This window comes from Dendroctonus ponderosae, unplaced genomic scaffold (assembly GCF_020466585.1).
Source record: "Dendroctonus ponderosae isolate FM_Combo_2020 unplaced genomic scaffold, Dpon_F_20191213v2 Dpon_F_20191213_2, whole genome shotgun sequence".
Classification (NCBI taxonomy): Eukaryota; Metazoa; Arthropoda; class Insecta; order Coleoptera; family Curculionidae; genus Dendroctonus; species Dendroctonus ponderosae.
The window spans coordinates 10,008,107-10,016,723 of NW_026018165.1; positions in this window are offsets into that span (position 1 = coordinate 10,008,107).

Here is an 8,617-nt window from a genome sequence, read left to right on the forward strand (position 1 = left end):
TCATTTTAGTGCACTGTTCTTGCTATTTTATTTGTTGTCGTTAATGAAGTGCTCTATGGCTTTGAAATGTTTTGCTTATTTCAAATAGTTACTTGTTTAAGGTAATAATGTTTCTGAGAAAATTCATCAATTCTTAACAGTCTTAATAACAAAACTTTTAGGACGTTTTGATGGCTGTTTGGGATCAATTTATGTTCTGCAGTAGGTGTATTAATCTTTTTTCGCAATTTGGAATTTAGTTTACTCGTACAATATTGTTTTTGTTCATGCCTTTCAACAATGCTTCATTCATTGCAGTGAGCATTATGTCTGTTTCAATCAAACGTATTTAACAATATATTTAGGATAGAATATGATTTCATTGAATTAAATATTAAAATATATATATAAATACGTCCATAACACACACATAACACAAGCTCAAAACTAGATGTAAGTCCCCAAACAACCCGGTTCTTCACATTCTGGAAAGTGCTGGCTTTAATGTAGAAGCTCCTTCCTACATGTGATATTAATGCTAGTGTTCTACAATTTAATTTCTAAGATCATGCGAATGGTTATCTTCGAATAGTGCCCAACTCGTACTAACATTTGTTCTTTTAGTTTAGCATTTCTTATGACGCCCATGGTCAAATGGCGGTATAAAGACGCAAAGCTATTTGTTTCTTGATCAAATATTTTCCAAAAAGTCACTTTTGTATGACCAGTTAGTAACTTGACTAGGCTTGGGTAACACTGAGAATCCGTGTCAAGCATGAAATACACTTTTTGAACAATACTGGTTGAACAGTTGTCCCTTAGGAATTTTAATAAGATAGTCTGCGACATATGTGATATTGACGACAATTTTCCTATACCGATGTTCGGATTAAATAACTTAACTTACTGCGGCTAGTACTTCTTCTCCAGCAGTGCGAGGAATCCAGTGGTCTTCTTCCATTTGATTTGGACCCGAAAATACCTGATTCCCTACTTAATCAAATCATTTTGATTAGTTGTTTTTGTGCCCAACCAGCTTCTGAGAATCGATCTACAACTCGTCTATTTCTCAGTCACACCATATATTAGGCTTTATTAAATTATAATTACATAATAGAGGATTGTAAACTACATTATTTTGAAAAACTATAAAAGCATTTTTCTCAAATGAGGGAAGATGTATTGAAAATCTGTATTATGTAATTATTACATAACAAACTACCGTTTTGTAGCCAAAAATAATTTATTTATTTTGTCTATCCAGCTTTATCATATTTACAAATTAAGTAGACCGTTAGATCTGTACTTATTATAAATGTAAATTTTTACCGTGCTTCCACAATAACAGGATTTTGCACAAGTTTATAATTAAAAAACGACGAGTATCTGTGAGCTACTTTTGTTACTAAAATAGCATTAACGCCAAATAAACGGCTTAATAAGTAAGAATAAAAAGGATTTTTAACCCTGTTAAATTATATGGGCTACAAGTCAGGTTTTTCAGCTTCTTTGTACCGCCCTCTCATTGTTGATCAACAATTTTGAGACTGGTATACATATATTGATATTACATTTCTTAGGGAATTTGCCCGTTAGATATTGAGATCTTAAAACTGCTTTTATACCTCACAGACATATCAAGGTTTCCACATGTCGTTTTCTCCATTCTATTAATGGGAAATGCTATTAATAGAATGGACGAGACACTTAATCGAAACCTTTAAACCATGAGATTTAAAAAGAAAAGGTAAATGTCGACTCATCATTTCAATGTATATTCGTGATTATACTCGGCAAACAACCCGATTGCACTAACGGTGTTTCGAATCAATTTAAAATATTTAATTTATTCTCTAGCGCATTTTGATCTGCATTATCGGAATTGACTTACGCTTGATAGCCGATTGATACCTTTTGAAAATATTAATATTTTTATTGTTGTATGGTTTGTTTATTTGAAAATATGGTTTAAAGTTAAGTCGAAAATAAGTAATAAAAATACGTATAAATATTTTAAAGTACATTTGAAGCTTTGTGAGCCAACTATAGTAATGCCAGAACCCCCAATCGTACATACGTTCCAAATCATCAGCTACTGCCTTTGGTTTTGATTCTATTTTTATGCGAGTTTCTGAAGTTCATGGCATGAGCATCCAATTTCGATCTTCCACAATCTCTTAGTGCTTAGAGGGAAAATTGCACAAAAGGTCTACAATATTTTGTAATCGATTTAATGCAAGAATTTCCAGAATAGGTTGTATCAAATTTTGTTTCGTCAGCACATATATAAAAGATGACCATAAAGATCCGGAGGCGATAAATATAATTTTCACTTTTGCAGACAATTGAATTCGAAAATCTTCCTTGAATCCCATAGTTCCAGATTTATTAATCGTCTTTTCAGTTTAAGGTTTAGAACTGAAATCTCATTTTCTCGATAATGTGAAAGAAAATGCCGCAGAGAAAATATTAGGTTTTTCTCGATGACTGCATTCACAAGCAGCCTCGTAAACTATTTCTGTATACTTTTACACAGTTATATGTATTATGTTGTTACTTTGAATTTTTAGTCAACTATTACATAATTGCTTATTTCAGTTCAACTAATGAATTATATTCGAACTTTTTGGAACATCAATATCAGCAGACAGTCTTGACAAATAAAAACAAATTATTTGATAAAGAGGCAGTAAATTAAAATTTTTTTGTAATGGAATATTTGTAAGTAGGTACAGGTTGTTTTCGCCATGAACAGTTTTAGATCACATTTCAAAATGCCTTGAAATTGCCCCAGTGGAGAATTCGGAAACGATAAATATACATTTTTGATATACACGAAACTTATTTAAATTGTTCAAGATAACGTCCAGGAAGAACTCCAGGAAGCCGATAAGCAAAGCGCTTCAAACATTTGCTTTATAGCTCAGTTTCGCTAATATATTTTCTTCTGCGGTACGCCAGGAATTTTTGCATTAAATTTAATGAATATAATGAAATTTAATGACCCAATTAATTGCCGGTATTTCCGTGTTCCAAATTAACGAAACTGGATAGATAGAGAAGAGAAAAAACGTAAAATGTAACTGAACAAAAGTGTCCATATCACTAGTATGCACACTCAAATGAGCGCAATTTGATCTAATTGAAACAACATTTTCTTCTTTACGGATTGATTGAACATTTACATAGACCGGGTTTTACAGCCGATGCTGCTATCTGAAATATTCGCGAAATTGAGCCGATTTTCATAGAAATATGAAATGAAATGGCGTAGTAGTGACTGCACAAGAAAAAGAATAAAACATTGATGGGAATAGTTGAAACTGCTCCTTATAAGCAGCAAGTTTGTACAGGCTGGTGTATAATTTATGACTATGGAATTAAAAGATGTCATTCCGAACGTAACGCGAATATCGACTTTCAAAGCTGAAGACGGCATTCGTTCGTCTATTTTAAGTTGGAAACTTCTTTAAAAAATTTAATATTATCAATACATTTTAATATTTTATAGTCTCCAATATAGTCTCTCTTATATATATATAACAGGCTATATAACACAGTAACAGGTAACGTAAGTAACATATATATAAGTAAGTTATATATATAACAAGAACATCAATGGATTCCTTTCCAATTTAGAGGGAATTTTTGCGGCTCGAAAGTAGTGAATTGCTTTTAGTTCTCTTATCGCAAAACTGCTTCGAAATACAGTTTCTCTATTATTGGATTTAATATTTGTCGATCATCGTTCAGATTCCATTTGGCTTTCTATAGATTTTGGTTCATCTAACTGGGGAATTCTAAAACTCACGAAAATGTCCGTATTGATTTTGCGCCGCTTTTAGCAACATTTTAAGCGTTGGAATTATTCCATCATTTGTATTTGATATTGACTCACAATCGATGGCTCACAAAAAAGATTCTTTTACTTTTTCATTCACTTTTTTTCCACAAACTCCGGCAGCTTAGTGAAGGTTTATATGATTCCAATGACCCAATCGAGGTAAAATCTATTTCAGCTGCGAAGTTTATTATCCACGTGGCGATAGTATTTTTATTTTCTCACAAATTTCCGAATATATTTGAATTTGATATAGAATCCTAATTTAGTTGTTATGAGGCACGCAATCGTCTGATAAGCATAATGGGATGGGGCAGCAAAGTTTTATAAATAAATACGACTTTGGTACGAAAATAGAAACTACCATATTACCCGGTATCGATTTTAAATTTGTTTATTTTTGCTATATATAGATAATTAATTATTGATGGATTATTTAATAATTTAGTGCCATCAAGGTGCCAAAAATAACAAGTTCATTTCTGGTAGCTTGAAACGCGTTTTCCCACAAACATTGAACCTTTTTGAACCTATTTATCTGCTGAATTAATAAAAACTGAAATACACATCAAAATTAGTTTACTTTCGACAAGTAAATCAGTGTTATTTTTGTGTCCCATTTTATTTATGCATAATAAAATTAGTGCAGTTATCCTTTAGTTAAAATAACGCATTTCCGCGCCCCGCTTTGCTTTATGCATGGATATAAATAATATACTTATAATCTACATACAAATTAATTACAGTTCGAAACTTTGACCGAGCTTTCTGTCGACGGCAAAAACCCTAAACTAGGTCAAACTAATCTATCAAGGGTAATTTGCAGTTATATTATTTTGGTCACGTAGAATCGCATTTAAAAATTAATTTAAGGAGCGAGAAACATTGTTCATAAAATTTGGTCTGTGAAAATACTTATGAATGTTTGGGGTAGACTGAAATGTGGAGAAGAGTCTGTTACCAAGTAAAATATTTGTTAACAGTTTCTTTTTAAAGAAGCAAAAAGATACTAATTTGATGGTTGGTTGGTATTTTATTGAGTTATCAACTTTTTTAACTTGCTGATATGAAGGAATAATGTACTTGTTACTGCAATGTTTTTGGTAGGATTGTTACTAAGGATACTTTCTTGAAACTTAATAAGTCTGTTATAATTTAAGACAATTATAATCTCGTAGAACATCTGCTTTTGATAACACTGGAGTGAATCATTCTACCTCGTCGCGAATGGGAGAGCTTCTAGGGTGTTATAGAATTAATTCGAGTTAATCACATTATTTCGATTGTTTTCTGAGTTAAATAATTCAAATTATGTAATTTTTTTCTCCCAATAACTAAACTGTATATTCTTATGATTCTAAACTGCTCAACCAAATAGACGTTACACGAACAAATGTGTAATTTTGAAACTTTAAACGTTCTGATTGCAGCGAGCGATTTATTTTTGGTTTGGAGCGTTATTAGTGCAATTATTTTTCAATTAGAGCGTGTTTGCAATAAACTGGTAGTTCAGATAAAGTTGCCACAGGGTGGCAATGAAACAATGCAGAATGCAATTCTGTTCAAGCGATTTTTTAAATCTGGGGATGATATCGAAGCTAAAACTTCACCGTCCACTTGAATGAATGAACGAAGGAAAGTGAACTTTGTTTTAGTTGAAAACCCAAGCAATTCTGCATTGATATTTTCTTATGCAACCCCGTTATTGAATTTTTACCTTAAATTTAATGAAATTGAATTGAAACGAAACGGCCCAAAAATCAGAAAATATTTTAAAGTTATGTGATTTATTTTTAAACTTTTGGCGCTACCATCTAAAAAACTTCATTTTTTCCAGCTGGGAGTATGCAAACCTTTGTATTTTTACATTTGCAGCCCTGTAGAACATTTATCGGAGATGCTTAATTGGGGCAATATCGATATTATCGTGGTACCTTCTGAAAGCAAGGGTTATTTTAACCTTAAAACACTTTAACATGCCTAACATTTCACCATCCTCTAGATTTTGTCGAGATAAATTTCATCAAATTATTAATTATCACTGGTTTGAGTAATTCGAATTTACATTAGGATTATTCAAACATCAAATTATTTAAGCATGAAGCAGGTTACAGAGTTTTGCTTCAATAAAAGGCCTTCAAAAAGCTCAGCTTACAAAAACGCTGTTTCAATATGGGAAATTCCATATTTAAATAAATCTCTCAGTCTCAATAAATCAAGCTTGCTATGAAATTAAGGAAACCGTCCTTTTTAAACCGGCATGTTTTTGTAGGCATTTGCTCGTTCCGTCATTTCATCCATGAATGCATATTTACAAGATATCGCGATATATATGGGTAGAAATATCGCGAATAAATCCCTAACTTTACTCTTTCACCGGCACGCACAAGGTGAAAACCTCACGACACATAAGAGTTTTATTATTTCCAGTATATGAGCGTTTTATACCCTCGGGAATGGAAAGACCGATAAGAAGCTCTCCGAAACTCGCCGTCTACCTTTACGGGCTTCACAGTCCTTATTTTTGTCGCGGATTCTTTTGTGAGATTTCTATGACATGAGCTCAAGAGTGAGGAATAAGTGGCTTGTCGACATTTAATAAGGCAAATAGAACTTTCGTCTGATTGTATTGCAGCCGAACTTTCATGCATCTTCAAAAAAGAAAGCATCGTGTTTTGGGTCAATCTTTGATACTGATTGAATCAAAATTGAGTTATACATAAATGACATTCCTGCGTTTCAAATGAAATTCTGTCGGATATCAATGGATAGAATACTAAGCCTTTGTTAGCATCCAGATTTTCTTACGCTTAACTGGAATGATCAACTGGAGGGTAAAAAAATATTGTGGAGATTAAAAGGTTTTTGGAGCCATTCTAGTCATTTAAAATGTACCAAGTCAACAAACCCTCTGGGAATTTGCTTAAAATATTTGCTTTCCAGTTTTCAGCTCCTTGCTAAAATAAGTGTAAAAATTTGAGCCAAAGGTAACTCGTAATAAAAACCGCGCGTTTCATTATCTCTTAATTATGAGTAAAATGTTAAATAATTTTTTTTAATCTTCAAGGATAGGGTTGAGCGTAATGTTTACTTTTCATTTCAAATACCGTGGCCAAGCTCCGGAAGATCCATTAATAGTTAATGGTCAACGAAGCACAAGCTGTTCCCAAAAACTCCCTCATCAGGTTCAAATCAATTTAGTTTTAAATTCGATCACAGTCCCCTTTTTGTTTTAATCCCTGGATTAGAATCAAATGTTTGTTTTTGTTCGATTTATACCTTTTTTCAATTCGACGTTCGATTAGCCTCTGTAAATAAGTCGCATCGAACACGTTAAAAGGGCATTGTAGAATAAACTTGTGAAAATAGCGGAATGAAAATAGTGGCACACTAAATCTGTGTTTAAACAGATATTCAATTGATGGCTCTTCAAGCAAAAGCAATTCACTGTTTCGGTGGAATTCTGTATGAATCACTAGGAGTAATTTGACTATTTTGCATCAGACATAGAACGAATGATTTTTCAGTTTTTTTCTTTCATTCGGTTTCATGAATTCATGAATTATAATGAGAGGGTTGTTTTCAGGAGTCGGAGTCGAACGGGATAAGTGGCAGCGTGAAATGAAATTTATCAGAGCAGATGGTGAGTATTTATTGGAATGTTTTACCATTTTAACATTTTGTCTGTCTGACTAATTAAACTTCACGCTAAAATAGTGCTGCTTGTTTGCGGTTATGGATGTTTCTTCAAGTCAAATTTGTTATAAATTGGTTGCAGAGCATGAATATTCACGGTCACGGGCTACGAGTATTATTTGTCACTAATTTAAGAATAATACTTTGTGTACTGCACTTTCATTTTCTTCCATTCTGTAGAATTATTAAATAGTCTTATAAACTTAATATAAAACTGGATGAAAGTATTTTCACAACTTAGTCAAAGGCTACCGTAAATTTTTTTCTTAAACTGTTACTTGCGCATAAACAGAAGACCGTAAGTAGGTACATTAATTATGTAATATTACCACCTTTTGTTTAACCTGGTGTCTCTAATACAACTCTTATTACAAAGCGATATTAATACATATTTAGTTTTTAAAATTACTTTATTTTTAAGATGCTAATGTCTGTTGAAGATGGCAATTTAATAATTTTTTATGCAAAATATATCATCAATTAGTTTTTCTGTATTCGGAAACAAACCGGGTGAACGCTGCGAAGAAAATAATTTCAGATGATGAGGGAAATATGGAAACATTCTGCTATTGAAGTTGAAAATCAACCTCAGTTGACCTTAAACGGATTTTTTATGTTTTTTATTGGAGTTATCTAGTATTACATTTAGGAATGTTTTCCGGGCTTTGAAGCCGTGGTCTATCGGAATTTCTTCCTGACGTTTCGTCCACAACTGCGGTGGACATTTTCAAAGGCCATGAGGCAGGGGGCGAAGTGATCTCCCGTGCTTTCCGACTAAGAATGATTCAACTAGAGCTGCGTAGTTCGCGAACGAACTAGTTCAAAAGATCGAATCTGGGAAGTGAACGAAACGATCTAGTTCTTCTAAATTGAAAGAGCGAATCAGTTGGAACTGAACGAAACATGGCATTTCGTCTCACTCTTGTTGGAGAACGAGACCGATGCCGCCGATTGAAGTGATTGATTTACTTCCAGGCGGTTTCTTTCATTTTGCGATGCCGACTTTGCAGTTCATACTATGAACTTCATAGCTGGGGATGAAAATAGTCGATCCTTGTTGTTCGTATAGTTTCAGATATGTTCTTTTTTCGTTTATTTCAT